This window comes from Lagenorhynchus albirostris, chromosome 5 (genome assembly GCF_949774975.1).
Source record: "Lagenorhynchus albirostris chromosome 5, mLagAlb1.1, whole genome shotgun sequence".
Classification (NCBI taxonomy): Eukaryota; Metazoa; Chordata; class Mammalia; order Artiodactyla; family Delphinidae; genus Lagenorhynchus; species Lagenorhynchus albirostris.
The window spans coordinates 103761936-103783032 of record NC_083099.1 but is presented as its reverse complement, the minus strand read 5'-3'; the positions used below and the strand labels follow the sequence as shown (position 1 = coordinate 103783032).

The window sequence follows — 21097 nt, the reverse complement described above, 5'->3', positions numbered from 1 at the left end:
TCTCAAATATTTAGAAAGAGTGTTTTGTAAGACAAGTCTAATCTAATGTATAACCTGGTTCATGGCCTAATCCATAAAATAAACTGCTTACTGTTTATTGAATGATATTTTAATGCAATATCACTATGGGTAACAAAAGAATCTTATTATATCTCCCTGCTGTGAAGGAAGGGATCATATATATATGACTTACTAATATTTAAAGGATTAGTAAATGCCAAAGTCAAGAATAAGATTAAATTTTTTTGAGAAATTCTTTTCTTCTAAAAGAGCATGTACATAAGAAATCAAGAAATATTAAAGCAAAGTGTTTTTATTTGTTTTTAAGGCAAGTTTCAGTTACTATGGTTACAGAACTTCAGTTAGTGACTTAAAACACTAAATCTCTTAAAGTCATTATCTCAAGTTTTCTGTGGGTCAGGAATTCACACATGGCATAGAGCAGAGAAACAAGTTGTCTGGCCCTCAGAAGACTCAAAGCCTGGGGGTTGAAATCATCCAAAGGCCCGTTCACTCATGTCTATTTATTAATATTGGCTGCCATTTGGGGACATAGCTGGACTATTGGCTGGAACACTCACACATGGCCGGTCTTTGTGGACTGGGCTGCTTCATAGCACCATGGCTAGTTCCAAGTACAAGCATCCCAAGGGAGGGGAAGGAGAAAGAAACCTATCAAGAATTGTGGAGTCTGAGGTTTTACCCTTCTTACAGGCCAACTGGTTAGCCTGTCACACTTTCACAGATACTGATGGGAGACATGATGTTTCTGGGTTGGAGACAATGGATAATTTGGCATTCTAGTGATAGCAATAGACAGAGTGTTATCATTTTCACATGCTGGTTTCCCAAGCCCTGATTTCCACAGAGAGGACAAAGAGAGCAAGGTCATACCTGCATATGCAGTGGGTTGTGTTGAAGGTAAGGACACCTGTGTTTAAAGAAGCAGTTTTTTAAAATGGGCTGCAAGCAAACCTGCCTAACATTTGTCTCAATGGGAGATATTTTTACCATGCTGCAGAGTAGAGATCAACTCCCTTGTCCTCTGCCCTCCCTTGGTTAAGAATGACTATAGAAAGATTGGGATGTAAGTATCTTCAAGGATATAAAATAATTAAATGTTGCTTCTTAAGTAAATATTGCAACTTGTGTGAAAATGCATACACTATATGGTGAAATTTGATAGGTTTTTAAATTTTTTTTACTAAATCTATAGATAATTTGTGTAGAATTGATATCTTTACTATCTTGAGTTTTCCAATCTATGAGCATGGTATGTTTATTTACTTAAGTTTTCTTTGATGTCTTTCATCAGTATTTTGTAATTTTCGTCATTGAGAACCTGCATAGGTTTTGTTTAATTTATACCTAAGTATTTCACTTTCTTTGGCACAAATATAAATGATAATTTGATTTTAATTCATTTCCACATGTTAATTATTGGTTTCTAGAAAATGATTATTTTTGTGTTTTGATTTTATATCCTGCTACCTTATTGAACTCATTTATTACTGCTAAGTTTTAACTTTTTATATATGCTTTGGACTTTTCTATGTAGATAATCATGTGATCTAAAAATAGTAACAATAACAATTTTATATCTTCCTCTCCAATCTATATGTCCTTAATTTCTTTTCCTTCCTTATTTTTCTTGCTACAATTCTAGTACTATGTTAAATAAGAGTGGTGAGTAAGCATCCTTGCCTTATTGCCAGTCTTAGGGATAAAGTATTCAGTCTTTTATCGTAAGTATGATGTTAGCTGTAAAATATGTTGTGGTGCTTTTTATCAAGTTGAGGAACTTCTCCTCTACTCTTAGTTTTCTGAGTTTTTTTCATAAAGAGGTGTTAGAATTTTTCAAACGTTGTTTTTCTTCTCAGTTGGTAGGATCATGTGATTTTCTTCTTTAGCCTGTTTATAGGTGATTTTACTGATTGATTTTTGAATATTGAACCAGCTTTTCATACCTTGAACAAATCTCTCTTGTTCATGGGATATAATTATTTAATACATTGCTGGATTCAACACTAACGTTTTGTCAAGAATTTTGCATCTGAGTTCATGAGAGACATGTAGATGTACTTTCCTTTCTTTCACTTCTTTATTTTTTCTCTAATTTTTTTGTTGGGCTTTTGGTGTCAGTCTTCATAAAATAAGTTGAAGATTATTTCTTCCTCTTTCATTTCTAGAAAAGATTGTATAAAATCATATTAATTCATCTTTAAGTGTTCATATAATTCTCCAGTGAAATTATCTAGGCCTGGAAGTTTATTTCTCTGCAGATCTTAAATTATTAATTCAATTTATTTAATGGTTGTGGGACTATTCAGTTTACCTATCTCACTTTTGTTGAGCTTTGGTAATTTGCAGTCTTTGAGAAATGTACCCATTTTAATGAGTTGTCACATTTATGAGTGTAAAGTAGTTTGTAGTATTCTCTTGTTTCTAATAAGTATGGGGTCTGGAATACTAGTTGTTTTATTACTAACATTTATGATTTGCATCTTTACTATTTTCATTTTCATTAGTCTTTCTAGACGTTTAACATGTTTATTGCTTTTTTGGGGAAGAACCATCTTTTGTGTCATTGATTTTCTCTATTGTTTTTTATTTTGATTTTCCTTGGTATTTTCTCTCTTTATTATTTCTTTCCTCCTACTTTCTTTGGAGTTGTTTTTGTTTTGTTGTTTTTTTTTTTGGCTCTTCTTTTTCTAGTTTCTTGAACTAAGAGCTTAAATTATTAATTTGAAGTCTTTCCTTCCATTTAAAATAAAAATATTGTTCTATAAATTTTTCTTTTATCATTACTTTAGGCACATCTCACTAATATTGATACATTTTATTTTACTTTTCATTCAATTCCATGTATATGTTGTTTCCTTTGAGACATTCTTTCAACCATGAATTATTTAGAAGTATGTTGTTTAATTTTCAAATGATTTTCCTGCTGTCTTTCTGCCATTGATTTCTTATTTGATTCTATAATAATTAAAGAATATATACTATATGATTTATATTCTTTTAAATTTGTTCAGGTTTCTTTCATGACCCAAGGTATGGTCTGTCTTGGTAAATGATCCATGGACCCATCAATAGAATGCTGTCATTGGGTGGAGTATTTTTTATCAATGTGTATTAGATCTTGTTGGTTATTAGTGCTTTTCAGATATTCTATATTATTGCTCAATTTTGTCTATTTCTCTTTACATTGCCTAGAGTGGGGTTTTGAAGTCCCCAACTATAATCAAGAATTTTCTTACTTCTTCTTTCAGTTCTGTCCATTTTTGCTCCATGTATTGAGAAGTTCTGTTGTTGGTGCAGGCACATTTAGGATAATTATGTCTCCTTGGTAAATTGGTCCTTTTATTATCAAGCAATACCTTTCTTTTTCCCTACTAATTTTCTTTGTTCTGAAGTCACTTTATCTGATATAAAATTAGTTACTCTTGTTTTTTAAAATTAATTTTTGTGTAATATATTTTCTTTAATCATTTTATTAATAGCATACCTGTGTCATTATATTTGAAGCAAATTTTTTGTAAACTCCATATAGTTGGGTCTTGATTTAGTATCCACTTTGCCAATCTCTGTCTTTTAATTGGTGTATTTAGATAACTTATTTGTAAATTAATTATATTGTGACTTAAGTCTACCAATTTACTATTTTTTTCTGTGTTTTCTCACTGTTCTCATTCTGCTCTTTCTCTTTTCTTGCCTTCTTATAACTTAATATGTTATTTAGAATTATGTTTTGGGTTTTTTTTAATGTTTTTGAGTATAACACTGTACAATTTTCTTAGTAGTTGCTCAAAGTAGTAGAATAAACATTTGTAACTCTGAACATTTATATAAATTCTGATAATGTTTAGGTGAACAAATGTATCTTTATTTTACCTATATGAAATGAAAATTGGTCTAGATGCTTTCTATAGGTCCTTCATACTCTAACATTCTTTAATATGTGATAAATATTCCGTATTTTAGTATAATGTATAATTCAGTATTATACATTTATTATCATTTGAAAGTTATAGTGCTACATATGAAAGAAAACCCCGTATGTCCTTGCTACATGTACTGATTTTTTAAGTGAAAAAGAATGAATATATAGGTATGTATATAAGTATGTATATCAGGTAAAATAATTTTTGAGATGGTCATATATTTCTATAGGAATTAATATTAAAGATGATTTATTATTCATGCTACTGAGCAGAGTTTTTTGCACTGACCTGTCCAGAGTATAAGGAGTTAATTGAAAACAGTTCAGGCCCCTCTTGACTGTTTGTAATAATTCTGGATTATTTGACACATGGGAGGAATTCTGCTAATTCTTTCCTCTTCCAAAAAAAGCATCTTCATTTAATTTTTGTATTTTTTATATTTTTACTATATTAGTAAAGGTATCAATGGCTTTAAATTTTGTAAAAACCACTGCTGTAATGTAAGTTCACATCTGTGATTTGTTTACTTGGTTGTAGATCACTGAACAACTGAGACAATAAAAACAAAAGCATGAAATTAGCTGAGTTATCTATTAGTACTAACAGAAGACAAAAAGTCCACGCATTTAAGCTACAAATACTGTGTTTTTTGCCTGTTTGCTTGTTTTAGGATACCTACTCTGTGTCAGGCATGATTTCAGGCCCTTGGACATGTTGGTGAAATAGAAAGGAAAAGAATGTAGTGAAGATGAATGTTGAAGTTAATGCTGAAGCCCAAAAAAATGTTAGTCCTTTTTGACTTTTGTAGAGTTCAGATGCTAAGATGATTTGCTCTTCCCACAATCCATGAATCATTAAATAAACCCACATTCATTGAGTAAACTGCATTTTTCTTAGTTTTCTACATTCTGGAACAGTCTAAAGGGCACCCTTAGTTATTGCACTTCTGGAGGATTGGGTAAAAGATTTATTTATATGTTCCCAGGTATTTTGAACACTAAAGAGCTTTTTAAAAGTGACTACTTTGAATGGATAAGTGAATAAACATGAATATCATCAGATATTGTATGTCACTGTAAGTACTTCCTCTTATGCTTGTTAAAAAGTACTGTGGTGGAAAGGAATCAGGATTTAGAGTCAAACAAACCTGAGTTCAAGACCCTTAGGTATTTTTATTAGATGAACTCAGTGCTGGCTGAATTCTAGAGATTCAATTTATTCACAATGTATATAAAATAATTATATCAAGCTAATACAGTTGGAAAAATAAAATGGAATATTATAGATAAGGTGTTTTCCTTAGTTTACCTACTCAAAAAGCACTTTTCTTTTCCCTATTTACTTAACTTGGTCCAGTGAAAAGCCTGGTTTTAGGATTTATGTTCACCAAAATTGAACTCTGCAGGAAGTGAGCACAAAAGGTAAATTTTGGGAAAACATTTGGGAACCATTGTTAAATGTTTGGTCAACTCTGATAATAACTTTTTACATTAAAACTGATCAATAATTATTTTCAAAATACAGAACAAGCTTTCTCCTATTTCTCATTGCTACTAAACTGACTTTTGTTTTTGACATTTGAAGTGCGTAATAATAAAAAGTATATAAGGTAGAAAGCTTCCTTCAGTGAAATAGAATATCTTGACTTTCTATGGAAGCTAATTTTCAGTCCCAACTTAAATAATAAAAAACTCAATTTCTGTTTCCTGGTATTAAATTATAGGCCATATATTCCTGGTTTACAGTGGACTACATACACTTAAAGGCCTGGAAATGTTGTTTAAAATGAGGAGATGTTAAGTGTGGTAAATGGCCACTCCATGAGCACAGTTTCCTGCTATGTAGGACACATAAATTATTAGATTTAGTCTGAAATGGTTGAAAATGTTTCCAACATCTTTTAACAATTAAAAGAAAAAAATGTGAGGCTCTGAGAAGATCTGATTCATTCAGCAAATTTGTATTCTGATTAAAAGAACTATTTGATCCTACAGAGTAAGTGCATGGAAAAAAGTTGGCCAGCTGTTCGATTCAGTGTGGTTGTTAGAGAAGAAAATATGGCTCTCATGCAGGGTTTTAGCCTGTGTAGCTTTGTGATTGTATTTGTTTACCCATGGTGGAAATCTCCTTATTAAATTGTGGGCAAAAGGCACTTTTATTGGTTTTCTTAACAGTAACTGCTTATTTCAGGAAGCATTAGATTAAAATGTTAGATGCAGATCTCTGGAGTTGATCTCATAACAGAACTAGAGTACATGACTTGATACTTAGACATGTGCAGAAGACAGACGGTTTCCTAAAGAGCTGAATGCAATTTCTTCTTTTCGTTCTAAAATGAATTTTAACAATTTTTTTCTACCCTTAGTAAAGATATGGGCACATACATCAAAAGATGAAGTTTGAAAAAGCCTCCTCTTTAGTTTTACGAGTATGCAGCAACTGAAATTTACATGGTTATAAAACACTACTTAAAAATTAAAAACTCAGTCCTGTATGTACAGATGTGCCATTGTTAGTTGATCTGCTCTCATTAGCTGTTATACTATCAACACTATTATCAAAATGACACTGATCTTGTGCTGTTTCCTCTTCTCCACTGCTAGCTGTGTATTCCTCTTGTACCTGGGCCAGTTCAGCCATACATCTTGTGTACTGAACCATATGGAGCATGTTTTTGTATGAACTCTCATGATTAAGGACATCTGTCTCAGCCCCTATTTTTGCCTTCAAGGGATCTTTGCATCACTTAATGATATAGCTAATAGCATGTTTTTTATCATGAAGTTGGCCATACACAGCTTTACTTGGGGTCCCACTGTTTTCCTTCCTAATAAAAACACATGGATGAATCTGTATTTTACCTTTCTCTCTTTTTCTTCTTTATTGCTTTTCTTCCTCTCTCTTTCCCTTCCTTTTTCCTTATTTCTATTCATATTCATTGTGTGTCAGCCATACGCAGGGCCTATAATATTTCAAATTGCAGGTTTTCAATACTGTAAAGATTGTCTGCAATTTCTAAATGCAATTCACTTTTGTATTCAATTACGTGTTTTGGTTATAATTTGTATTCGCTGAATTGTATGTGTAACTTTTCCAAATATTTTATTATAAGTAATATGATTCAGATTCAAATCTCTTAGATTTATCTGAGAATATTCCTAATGAATCTATCCAAAATGTCCACATGCCTCATAAGTTAACAACACAAAATGTTGATAGTTCTATATCGAAATTCTAGTTCTTCCTACTTTAGAGATGTTCATCATAAGTTAATCATAAGTATATATGATAAGCATTTAATCAAAATCAAATTTTAATCACTTTTAAACAGATATAGTAATATTAAATAGATAGGAAGGACAATGATAATATTGAAACTCTCACAAACACTAAAAAGTAAATTTAAAATATGCAAAGTTATTGAATCAATTACATTGTATATTGTTGATTTCACTTTATAATTTGTAAAAGATACCCTTTCTTTGTTGATGCAAAGATAAACTTTATTGAAAAAATCCTGAATAATGAAAATGTCTGAGTTAATGTAAACTACATTGCAAACTTTAGTCTTCGTTTGTTTTTCTCAAGGGTAAATTGTCACTAGTCTCATTTATTGCTAAATGCAGTGTTCAACTATGTTTCCAAATAATTCCAAACAGTAGAGTTGAATATATTTAGACGATCTAAGTGAAAGCATATTGACTAGTGAGTTAGAAATATTGATATTTATTTACTCTTCCTAGTGCTCGTATTTACCCTTCAAAATGCATCATATTTTCTCAACAGAAATATTATTGAGTATCTATGGGTGTCCAGGTACTGTGTGTAATACACTACAGATACAGAGAGTCTCTGCTCTGGTGGAGGAGTCTACTTTTTTAGGTACTGACAGTTTGAGAGGAAGATATAGAAACAATAATGACAGACTGTTCTCAAGAGTGTAGATTCATAAATAGAGCAAAGGCCAAAATTGGTACATTTATCACTGATGTGAAGATATTGGTATTCCCTAAATGCAAACATAGTTCTGCACTGTGACTCGTTTTTTTTTTTTTTAACATCTTTATTGGAGTATAATTGCTTTACAATGGTGTGTTAGTTTTCTGCTTTATAACGAAGTGAATCAGCTATACATATACATATGTTCCCATATCTCTTCCCTCTTGCATCTCCCTCCCTCCCACCCTCCCTATCCCACCCCTCTAGGTGGTCACAAAGCACCGAGCTGATCTCCCTGTGCTATGTGGCTGCTTCCCACTAGCTAACTATTTTACGTTTGGTAATGTATATATGTCCATGCCACTCTCTCACTTTGTCACAGCTTACCCTTCCCCCTCCCCACATCCTCAAGTCCATTCTCTAGTAGGTCTGTGTCTTTATTCCCATCTTACCCTTAGGTTCTTCATGACTTGTTTTTATATCTCATAGGTGAGATATAATTTACATACTATAAAATTCACCCATTTTAAGTGTACAGTTTTGATGATTTTTAGTAAATATTTATAATCGTGCTACTATCCAGTTTTTAGAATACTTTCCTCACTTCAGAAATTTCTCTTGTACCCTTTTGCAGTTCCCAACTCCCAATCCCAAACCTAAGCAAATACTGTTCTGTTTTCTATCTCTATAGATTTTCCTTTTTTAGAAATTCCATTAAAATGCAATGATACAGGGCTTCCCTGGTAGCACAGTGGCTAAGAATCCTCCTGCCAATGCAGGAGACATGGGTTCGAGCCCTTGTCCGGGAAGACCCCACATGCTGCAGAGCAACTAAGCCCATGCGCCACAACAACTGAGCCCGCGTGCCTAGAGTCCATGCTCCACAACAAGAGAAGCCACTGCAATGAGAAGCCCATGCATCGCAATGAAGAGTAGCCCCACTCGCCACAACTAGAGAAAGCCCACGCTCAGCAATGAAGACCCAACACAGCCAAAAAAATAAAGTAAAGTACTCTGCCCATTAAAAAAAAAAATGCAATGATACATAATGTAGTCTATAACATATTTACACTTGTCATAAATTTTTTAATCTTTCTTGGCTTTCCTTTTACTACGAAAACTACATTTTGAACTGTGGGAGATGCCTTTTGACTAAGAACTGTTAGCTTGCTCAAGAAAGCCATCCATTTTTAGAGAAGAAACAAATGGAGATGTAGGTGTGAGCGACATTTTGACTTTCATTCTAAAACCCTGAATGTCCTGTTTTCCTCTTCATTTGTTTGGTCTGGTGGGGTTTTACCTTGCTCCTTTATCTGCTGTGTATTTCTCTGTCTTCTCATTTTGTTTAACTTACTGTGTTTGGAGTCTCCTTTTCACAGGCTGCATGTTCATAGTTCCCGTTGTTTTTGGTGTCTGCGCCCAGTGCGTAAGGTTGGTTCAGTGGGTTTCCTGGTGGAAGGGACTATTGCCTGTGTTCTGGTGGATGAGACTGGATCTTGTCTTTCTGGTGGGCGGGACTGCATCTGGTGATGTGTTTTGGGGTGTCTGTGACCTTAGTATGATTTTAGGCAGCCTCTCTGATAATTGGTGGGGCTGTGTTCCTATCTTGCTAGTTGTTTGGCATAGGGTGTCCAGCACTGTAGCTTGCTGGTAGTTGAGTGGAGCTGGGTCTTAGTGTTGAGATGGAGATCTCTGGGAGAGCTTTCGCTGTTTGATATTACATGGGGCTGGGAGGTCTCTGGTGGACCAATGTCCTGAACTCGGCTCTCCCACCTAAGCGGCTCAGGCCTAACACATAGCTGGAGCACCAAGACCCTGTCAGCCGAACACTCAGGTACGTGGGGAGTTTCTTGCCTTTTGGGAAGTCTGAGGTCTTCTACCAGCGTTCAGTAGGTGTTCTGTAGGAGTGTTCCACATGTATTTCTGATGTATTTGTGGGGAGGAAGGTGATCTCCACTTCTTACTCCTCCGCCATTTTGAAACTATCCCCCCCCTTATTCTTAAAAATTTCCCCTCATAATGAATCACAATTCACAGGAAATTTCTACTCCAAAATTTTAAAAATCTACATTCTACCTGAAAAAGGAGTCATTTTTGCTGACCTCTCTCTCTGCCTTCCCAAAAATAATGTTTATGCCACTTTGCTGTTTATGCCACTTTGTTGTGCCAACTGATATCTTTTATTTTGTTGGTAGGTTATGCTATTGTTGTTTTGCATTTTTTGAAGAACAGAAAAACTAACAGGTGAGTTAGTTCATTTCACACCTACAACTCTTCAATTATTAAAAATTTTAAAGCATAAATGGATTGAAAATACATTCAAATGCAGTCTGAATCTCTGTTGGGAAGTAAAGCTTTTAGAAGAAAATTTCCAATCCTGCTTACTGGAAATTTTTAGCAATAAGTAATACCTTAATGTGTTTCCATCTGCAAGATTTTCACACACTTTTTATCAGGTACTAGAAAAACACTGAATGTTAATGTCCTTGATTTTTGCTGAATTGTTGTACTATATAACTCCTTTCTCATTAAATACTTCACCCACTTAATTTCACCAGAAGTAGTGTTTTCACAATGCATGATAATGACAAAGACAGAATGAGAGGAAGAGAGAAAATTCCATCAGTTTCTGAGTCAAAAGAAAAAAAAAAAGAAAACCTCTTCTTTTTCTTATGTGTTACCTTTTTCGTTTCAATAAAGAAAAATTAATACATTTGCAAAACACTTTTTGGAATGTACTTAAATTCTTCATTTCCAACTTAAATCAGAAATCTTATGCGTGAAAGTCTTCATGTGTGTCTATATGAGTGTTATGGTAGAAAAGACACATATCATGTGAGATAACATATCCTTGACTCATCCATAAAAACTTGCTGTCAAAAGTATGCTTATTGATGCCAGCAATTGAATAATTGTATTAATGAATATTCACAATATTTTGTGCCTGAATTTTTCGTTTAAAATTCTCTCTCATTAAAAAAAAAATTCTCTCTCATTGTTTTCATTCTTTTCCTTTCTTTCATGTTTTGAATAGGAGTTTGGAGTTAGGTCATGTGATCACATCATTAAGTCTATCATTCAAAACCTTCATCAGGATATTGGAAATTAAAAATGACTTATGCATGGATATGATGCCAGAGGCGAAAGCATAAGACAAGGGGGTGTTTCTAAATGTCTTCCAATAACAGAAAACACGGAAGTTATTTGGGATCTTAGAAGATGGTTAAGGAAAAAGTGTAACCTGAAACTAAGGAAACAAAAGTTCAGACAAGATAATCCCAGCATCAGAGAGAGCATTTGTCATTGTCAGAACTCCAAAGGGCAATAAAGCTTTAATCCATTTCATGGACCCCAGGCCTCATGGTCTAGTAATTCTTATGTCACCAAACCATCTTATGATCTGTATGAAATTACAGTGTGTCACCACTCTACATCTGCAATCTTAATGTTTCCGTCCTTTGATTGCATGACAAGAAAACTCTTGAACCAGAGCACTCCACTTCACATGAATTGGATAGAATCAGATGCTCATAATTTTGGAGTTTTATAAGGGCTTTTTAGTTCCAGAATCTCTGTCTGACCTGCGTCCATTTTCAGAATTATTCAGGAAAAATCTTTGGCTGTCTTTTAGTACCATAAACATTTTTTTAAATACTGAGAAAGATTTCCAAAGCTACATATAGATTCACTTTCTTCCTCTTATTTCTTCAACTGTGTAACAGCTATAGAATCTAAAAAGTGACAATTTAAAATTATATTAACTGATTTCAAAACATAACTTCTTGATGGTTTCATCACCCTCCCAAAGAAGCATTATTGTCTAGAATTAATATTTACCAAATTAATGTCATAATGGATTATGTGTGGGTTTTTTTTAATTTTTTTATTGTGAAGCATCAAAAGGGATTTTTGACTTTTTATTTGGCATGAACAAATTAAAGGGAGTTTAGAAATGTAATCAATAGAAAAATAAATTTCAAATTATACCCAACTCTTTAAAATTCTTTGTACCTATTTTTCTATCCTGGAAATTACAAACTTTTGCAAAACTCTCCAATAGCTTTATGAATGGTCAATGATATTTTATTTGGCATCAATTTCCCTCCCACATACTGTTTAACACACTGTTCCATTAAAACAGAACTGGTATCTGAACAACTGCTCATGATAAGAGCTATGCAGTTTATGTGTTTTGTCTAATATTTTTCTGTAGAAAATTTTGTAATCTAAATGTGTTAGAAATCAAAGCAGGTTCATCAGGAAGTCTCTATGCAAAAAAAGAAAATTGAACTCTTATAGTCATTTACCTGTGCTGCCCTAAGTAAATGGTTTTACATGCCAATTTGTGCTTTCATTTTTTTTTCTACTGCAGACAAATAGTAGTTATCACATCAAGTTGAGTTATAGTTTATTCATTTCCAAGGATCACAATAACTGTGCATTGCTAATAATTATTCCTACAAATTACATATATTTAAATAAAAACGCAAAGAGCTCCTGGGGTAGGGGAAAGATACCCGTTTGCACAAAATGCTCTGCTTTGGGAAAAGCAGTAGTGGGATTGTGACTAACTGAATTTGGAAAATATTATATGCTCTATACCTCCTATTGGTGAATCTCTATGCTTGTATCTTTATTAAAGTCTCTAGAAAGTGCAGCTCTGAAACATCTGTTTAACTGTGCTCATTCTACATCATTCAAATTTATTTGACCACAGAACACTTTTCACTAGTATCTGTTTTGCAGAATACATGCTGGGAAACTATTCTGTACTGCACTGAATCATAGCACAACATTTTGTACCAACAGAGGCTAAAATGATTTTGTATTGTTTTGTGATTTTTTAAGTTTAAAAATTTTGTGGCAAAATATATCAGGCACACTGATTATCAAGAGACTTTTTATCTATTAGTGTGTGCAAGTTTTGTCTCTTCAGAACTACTGATTCAGCAGAGTTTCATCAATGAGGGTAGAATTAAATACTCATACTTCCCAGGATCCAGCTGGTACAGAACACAATTTTTATTTCTTCAAACCTAAATTAATTTAGCATTGTGTGCCTTTTTTATGTTTGTTATACAGTACAAAATGAACTTCTCTGAGAATATGAATTATCTCAGATCTGGTTGCTATTATGAAACCCTTCATAGCTTCATACCAGGTAAGTGTGAGGCCACCTTGCAAACAACAACAGAAAACAAATATTCAGTTTTCGTCTGATGAAAATGTATAATTATTAAACTTGAAAAATAACTCTCTTCCAATAGAGGGATACTCAGTTTTCTTTAGAGTGAATCACTTTATCCTGAAATAATGCCCAAAGACATTAAGAGCAGGCCAACCCAAACAGAAGTGCTTGCAAAGGTACTGAGATATAAATCATCATGGGGCAAAACTGACCTGGTAGCAGTGCCAGGATGAAGTTTCTTTGACAGTTTAAAGTTTCTCATGCACTGCTATAAAATATGAGATGTGATACCCCTTATGTCAGTGAAATTTTGATTTGCTTACCTTTCTTCACATTGCTCCAGTATTGATCCAATGTCTCTTTGATGACTTAGTTAGTTTGATGTAGCTAAACATGTGAATGGTAAATGTTCTGATGTCCCAGGAGGTCCGAAGGAAGGGGGAAAAGGAGCAGTAGGGATCAATGCTGTTTGGGCCAGGATTTACCTCAGTTTCACTTCCACAATAGTAGAGAGAGAATTAGCAACATTCCTTCTGCAGCTGTCAGCAGGTCATGGTGCTTTCTTGCTCAATGATTAGACCTGCAGCTGTAGCAGCCACCTGGCTCTCCTTGGGGAACTGGGTTGTATCTCAGGGTGTGAGACACAGAAGGAATGGAATCTGAAGGTTTCTGACCACTGTTTAAATACAGCCACTCAGTGCTGGTCCTTTAGTTGCCAACATATACTACTATGTTTAGCATCATGATTTTTGACGGAAAATGGAAATGTAAGCTATGACACATGAAATTGAAGGCAGTGACATATACCAGAATCGATCTGAAGGAAAAGCATCTTCATATATACAAATTCTCCCCTAAGACACTATCTTTATCTATTACTTTTAACCTTACCCTGACCTCTTTTTAAAATCCTGTTGCCACTAACTAAAGCAATGAGGTCACCTCAACTCTTCCTTGACAGCTTCCAGCTAACAGTTTAGATTCTTAAATAGTTCTACATGTTTCTCTAGGCTGTTTCAGCCAGACCAGCCAGTCACCCTGAGATTTGCAATATAGATGCCATATTAAGGCTCTTTATGGCTAGAAAAATGACACGTGGTACTTATAAAGTTGAACTGAAATGTGTCTAATTTTGTCACAATGTTCGGCAAAATTACAAACGAACATCTTCAAAGAGATTTTAATGATTACAAACAGTCTCCAACCAGGAGCGTAGTCAGTGATGGAAGTAAAACTGCTTGAATGAAGGAAAGATGTGAGAATGTTAATTTATATCTACATTATCAGAGCTGGTTGTGAAAATGTTTTCATACAAGGCATTTTATCAAGAGTAACACATGGTATAAAGTGAAGACCAGTGTTTTTCACTGAGGCTAATTCTAGCTCATTTTTAATGTGTATCTTCAGACAGCGAATGGGATACAGCTGGCTGGTGACCTCTTGGAGAAATATACTGAACAGGATTCTTCATTTGTCTAATATAAGAGATAGTGTATTACATAGGACTAGGGAAAATTTATCATCATGACAGGAAAAGATAAAGCATCTAATAACTGAGTGATACCATATGTATAATCTTTCAAAAATATTTAGGACTTCTGCCCTATATAATAGCTATCTCAGTTTTATCTGCATCCACTCCTTTTGGTACCTTGTTGTTGAAATCAACAATATAAATTCAATAACTTTCTGAACTTCTGCTAGTGAAGACCTGATTGATGGTTCTAAGAGGGAATAGGTATGAACAGGCAGGAGCTGAACCTTTATTTTCAAGTAGCATCAAGCCAGACACAAATCAGTCAAATCAGAACTCGCAACTATACAGACCGGAAGCTGTTTGTGGATAACAGGATGCTTCCACATATCATTTTTATCTTATATCAGGAGATGTAGGTGATTCCAGTCATCCTTGAATAAAACTGTACAGAATGAAATATTTATCATTTTGTTTCAAAACGAATTAACCTTTCAAAAATATTTAAACTCTATCAAATATAAATTTTCCCTGATGTATGTGTAAGGGAAATAAGATTTCCCAGACATGAAAGTGCAAATAAATAAATAGAGCATTCTTTAAATGTCTTATAGGATACCACCTTGACTCATTCCTACCAGAAATAAATATTTCCTGGGTCTCTAATGCCACAACTTCAAGTCCAAGGAGCACTTGAAACAACTATTCAGACTTTGTCTTTTGGGAGCTTTAAGTGTCAGACTAGAGCTCTGAAACTCAAGTGACATCGTGATTATCTAGGGACTTACCTCTGAGTCATGAGAAATAAGTTCTCAACAGCAGAGTTTTGTTTTGCCAGAATAAAAGATGAAGAGTTAATACATAATATTTCCATGAGTGTTCTAGGTTGGAATGTTATTTGATTAAACTATTCAGGTTTAGAAATAAGTTTTCATAACCTCACAAGGTCTGTTCGTTTATAAGGGATTTTTTTTAGAGTCTGTAGTCACATACCAACAAAATTAATTTTTTCTTGTAAGAACATTGACTAAGTAAAATGATAGGGTTGGTTTATGTGTGGGTGAGCTTCTTCCTTCTAAGCTGCAGCTGTTACTAGTACAAAACTGCCTCTGAAACAGAAACATGGATGCCTACCCAAAACAGGGCTGCCACTTGTGGATGTGTCCTAGAAGAGGTTATGAAAAAGGATTCTCAAGGCCCACAATTCTTATTTTAGTAAATTCTTTCATCTGTTATATTTTGCAGTTTAAATCAGAAGATGCTGTTGCTTGTCTAAGACAAAATGATGCATTATATTGAAGTGGAGAAATCCGCACAGTGACAGGGATACAGTAAAAGCACAGGCTTCCATTTAATAACTGAGAGATACCACATGTAGAATTCCGAAGGTTTAAAAAACGGTGTGGGTGGAATCAGGCCTTTCCCTGGATGTGGAGACCTGTTTACAGATGTACTCCAGTAGAATGGGAAATATCGCTGGGCTTAATCAAAACACCATTTGGGGGTCGCGGCTGTTACTATGGAGGGTGTGGCAGGCCCAGGGGTTTCCACCAAACTCGGGATCGGGCCTGGGCCTGGAAGCGAGGATTTATTCCCGGAGCGACGGCCCTTACTTGCGCACGGAGCTGTACGAGCGGCTCGGCGTCCCCTCCACGGCCACGCAGGCGCAGATCAAGGCAGCTGACTACCGGCAGCGCTTCCTCTACCACCGGGACCGCAACTCGGGGAGCGCCAAGGCTGCCGAGCGCTTCACGCACGTCTCCCAGGCCTACGTGGTGCTGGGCACTACCACCCAGCGTCGCAGGTAGGACCGCGGCCTGCTCAGCGACGAGGACCTGCGCGGCCCCGGGGTCCAGTCCTCCAAGACGCCCGCCACCGACCCCGACTCGCCCCGCACCCAGTCTCCCGCCTCTCGGACCCAGGGCCGCTCTCAGGCCTCGTCGGGAGCCAACCGCACCACGCTCGACTTTTACGCCTTCTACCAGGCTCACCACGGCGAGCAGCTGGAGCGCGAGCGGCGCCTGAGCGCCCGGCGGGAGGCCCTTCGCCAGCAGCAGGAGGACCGGGCCAAGAAGGGCTTACGCTGGGACGAGAGCCGAGAGATGGCTTTCGTCTTGGTTCTGCGCAGTCTTCATCATCCTGGGCTTTCGTTTTTAATCGGAGAGCGGAGGGAAGGAGAGCAGTCCCCCGCCCCCAAGAATTGGCCTTTCCTGTCACCTTGAACCCGTTGCCTTCCACTGTCTACCGTTGTCTACCTCTGCTGGGATCCGAAGGAACTGCTCTCCCCTTCCCCTTCCCCACCCGGCCAGCTTAGCCATTGACCTGCACATCCCTACCGCTCTGGTCCAGAAAAGGAGGCTTTTTCATGCCCAAGAAAAAGGCCCCCAATGAAGAGTCCCGAAAGCCCGAGAGGTAGGGGTTTCCTGGAGGCCCTGGGGTGCCTGCTTCCAGATGTTGTCAATTTCTGGAACACTTGCTGTGGCTTTCCTGTAAAGCACCGTGCAACACTCGTCTGTTCCTGCCCCACGTGGGGCTCCTATGTAACCTTGAAACGTGCAATGTTACTAATTGTGACTGCCAAAAGAAAAATTCTGCGGTTTATAAGACATTTGTCTTTCTGTGAGTTCCCCAAGCCACAGGTGAGACGCAGTGTAGGGTAAGGATGTGATCTGTGGGAACATGGCCATTCTTTGGTGGTCAGACCCCCACTCCGCCTTGTGTTGGCGGTGAGTGTGAGTGGGAAAGAAAGCAAGGTCATGAGCGTAAGGAATGAGCCTTCCTGTGCCCATGCTTATCTAATGTATGACCTCGGAGAAGTTACTCTGTGGGCGTGATGGCAGAGGAGCAAATCATTTGGCTCTCTTTCGGTCTGTCACACTTGATTATTCATGTTCTAATAGGCTCAGTGATTAAAGTATGATGCCAGGGACTTACTTCCCTGGCGGTCCAGTGGTTAAGACTGCGCTTCCACTGCGGGGGCGCAGGTTCCATCCCTGGTTGGAGAACTAAGATCCCACATGCTGCAGCGGCGAGAATATATATATATATATATATATATATATATATATATATATATATAGTGCCAATAGAGTCAGGTTTGTCCTTGGGACAGTGTGCCTGGCCCCTGGTCATCCCTTGACCAGCCAGCCCCATTGCTAACTGTGCAGCTCCTCCCTTCCCAGAAATAGAACAACAGACTGGGAATGTGAGTCGCCTGAGTGTGGCCCAGCCTCCTGTTTCACTGGCAGTGCTTATTGCAGGCCCTACAAGCCAAGTCCTTGAAACATGGCTACTTGAGGCTGTGGGAATTGGGGGAGTTTGAGTAGACTGGACTTTTGAGTGACAGGAGGCACAGGATGGAAACATGCTTCCTTATTCAGAGCTGGCTGAGAGTTTTTGGGGGGTATCTTTCCCCTCTTTTCCTAATTGTTGCAGTGGATTAGCACTTGGCTAGAGCTGTGGTAATCCAGTTCTCTTAACCATGAATCACTGCACGTGGGGTGTGGCTTAGCTATGAGATGGTAGGTACTCAAGTGTGTATACACTGTTGAGTGTAAAGCTGTGGGGTAGGAAAACCTTTGCAGGAGATCTTCTACAACGGTAAGGGCCTAAGTAGGTTCTAAACAAAGCCAGAGGTGCTTTGCAATATTAACACCAGTTCCTGCACTCAATCTTTTGTGTGCGATCCTTGGATAAATTGGGACAAATCCATAGCTAGTGCAACTTGGTCTTGGGAACCATTCTGTTTTCTCTAGCCTTGGAGGTTGGGGGCAAACTCTTAGTCATGGCTTTGCAGTAACCATATGATTCAGTAGTAGAGATTGAAGCCCACTCCGGTTCAGACATGCGGGGCTCACAGAACCTTGGTTTAGGGGGAACGGCATATGTACTTTAAAAAAGAACATTTAATGTTATTATGTTTCATATTTGGAAAACAAGAGGGAAAGTCTGTTCTTTTCAAAACACAAACTGCAGGAAGGGAAGCTTAGTAAAATGTACAGAGGCTGGTGATTCTCAACCAAGGAGTTGGGGCATAACAGAGTGTCCTTGGGGCAAGATTCTATCAAAGTTTTGATCAAATGGAGTTTGGGTTCTTTTGGGTTTTGCTTGTAAAAGCACTAGTGGTCTGTGATATCTGGGATCTTTCTCATGGGCTCTTTGACATAGATCTCTCAAGTTTGTTTTCTCTCAGTGAAGATCACAGCCAAGCACATTCCTTTGGGCCCCAGAACATGGAGGTAGACCAAGAAGGTTTGTGGTGGTGGGGTCCAAACTCTGTGAAACTTCTGGAACATTCCATGCAACTCCAAACAGCATAGTCAATAAAATTTATTAACCATCCAAAAAAAAAAAACCACTTGGGAAAGTCTGACCAACTTGGATGGGCTTTTAATCTTCATTTTAAAAACTACATTAGTATCAAGTTTGTTTTTCCTATTTCTTCATTGGAAAGTTGATTTAATTATTACGTTGCCATTTTGCACTTCACTTGGACTGTGTACCCTTTGTGAATAAATGTGCATTTTATTAAGTTTTATCATATTACAGGATTTATGTTGAGTTTTAGAAAATGTTATAGAATAATTGGCCAAGTAAAACAATTATCAAGACATCATTGCAAAGCACAAGATGGTCATGCAAATAATGTCTCATAGGTGATGGTCAATGCACTTAGCTTCAGTCCTCCCTAGACCACAGGCAGTCTTCCTGTTTGAGAGGGGAGGGCACTGGACATCTGGTTCATCCCCCACAGTCCTTGGAAGGGGGCTCATGAAAATTGCTTGGAAAGGCTGTGTGACAGGATCCCCATGCTGGTTCTGGGTATGTTTTTCTTTTGGTTGATTTTGGGGTTTTTTGTTGTTGTTGTTTTTCATATGAAATATTGAAAAGAAATGGTTAGAAATGTCCATCAATTTATAATATACACCATTCTATAACAGTTCAGTACACGTACTTGTCTTATCCCAGACTTATAAGAGTGTTTTTAAGGACTTCCACAGAAGAGGATTCCAGTTTTCATAAGCAATTTATTTTACTATTCATCTTCACGAAGCTCATGATACTATCTGACATACAATATTTAAGACAAAAATTATTTCCGCATCCTTGAGATGTAACCTGGGTGATAAAGAGGAATTATTTATATATACTCCTATAAAAATGGATGAATTTTAAAATGAGTTTTAAGAACTCATTTAGCTTTCAGCTACCCAAGTTAAATAACCCTAGTCACTTTAGGATCCTCTAATTTTAATTAAAAGTCTAACAATGAATACAATTTTTTGTAATACAAACTTAAAAGCATTACATACAAGGTTAATATCTGCTTTGTTCATCACCCCCAGTCTCCCAGAGGTAGCACTTCTCAGGATTCATGTATATCTACATAGCCCTAGAAGCTATATATGTATGTGTGTGTATATATATATATATATATGTATGTGTTTTATATATATATATATATATATATGAGATTTTTGTCAGTTTTTGAGTATAACTACTCAAGTATTCATTCCAGAACTGGGAAATAATCCCAGAATGGGTTCAGGGATCTGCTGGACCCACTGTGACATGGACCTCAGTCCAAACTCCACTGATCACTTGACCTCCACAAACAAACCCCTACTCTGACTGGTGGACCACAGTGATGTTTTGGGTCTGTAAGAATTAGTATCAAGTCAGAGCTGATGCATAGTAATCCTTGAAAAGTTTGATTGTTTCCCTTCCCCAATGCACAGTCATCCTGGTAAAATGTCATAGGTCCTTTCAGGAAGGCTGGAGAAAGATTAGCAGTATAAATTTTTGTCATTGTAGCAGGGTACTTCCTCAAGGAGACCCAGCCCTGCTTCATTCAAGGGGTTCCGAATCTGTGGCTATTCACTTATAGCAACTATCTAATTTTCTTAATCTAAAATATGAAGATTTATCCTATTATTTTTTTAAAGATTTATTTATTTATATTTATTTTTGGCTGAGTCAGGTCTTAGTTGCAGCAGGTGGGATCTTCGTTGAGGCATGTGGCATCTTTCCTTGTGGCATGCAGTCTTCTCTCTAGATGTGGCATGTGAGTTTTTCACTCTCTAGTTGTGGTGCCTAGGCTCCAGAGTGTGTGGGCTCCGTAGTTTGCGGCATGCAGGCTTTCTAGTTGAGGCTCATAAGCTCAGTAGTTGTGTTCTGAGGGCTTAGTTGAGGGACACAACTAAGGGCAGATTCTTTAGGCATTCCCAAAACATCCTCAGGTTTGATGATTCACTAGAAGGCCTCAGGGGATTTTAGAAAGTCACACTCATAATTATGATTTATGATAGTGAAAGGATACAGATTAAAATCAGCTAATGGGTAAGTTGCATGAGGTGATCAAGTCAGGAGAATCAAGGCAGAAGCTTTCAGGTGTCCTTTCCCAGTGGAGTCACATGGACATGCTTAATTCTCCTAGCAATGATCTGTGACAACACACACAAAGTGTTGCCAACCATGGAAGCTCAGTAGAGTCTTGGTGTTTAGATTTTGTCCTAAGAGTCAGTCATGTAGACATGCAGCGTCTACGTGGGC

At 36.8% G+C, this 21097-nt stretch overlaps 1 pseudogene; it reads left to right on the top strand.

Moving 5' to 3' along the window:
- Nucleotides 1-16008: 16008 nt before the first annotated feature.
- On the top strand, nucleotides 16009-16873 carry LOC132520782 (dnaJ homolog subfamily C member 30, mitochondrial-like; annotated as a pseudogene).
- The last annotated feature ends 4224 nt before the right edge of the window (nucleotides 16874-21097 follow it).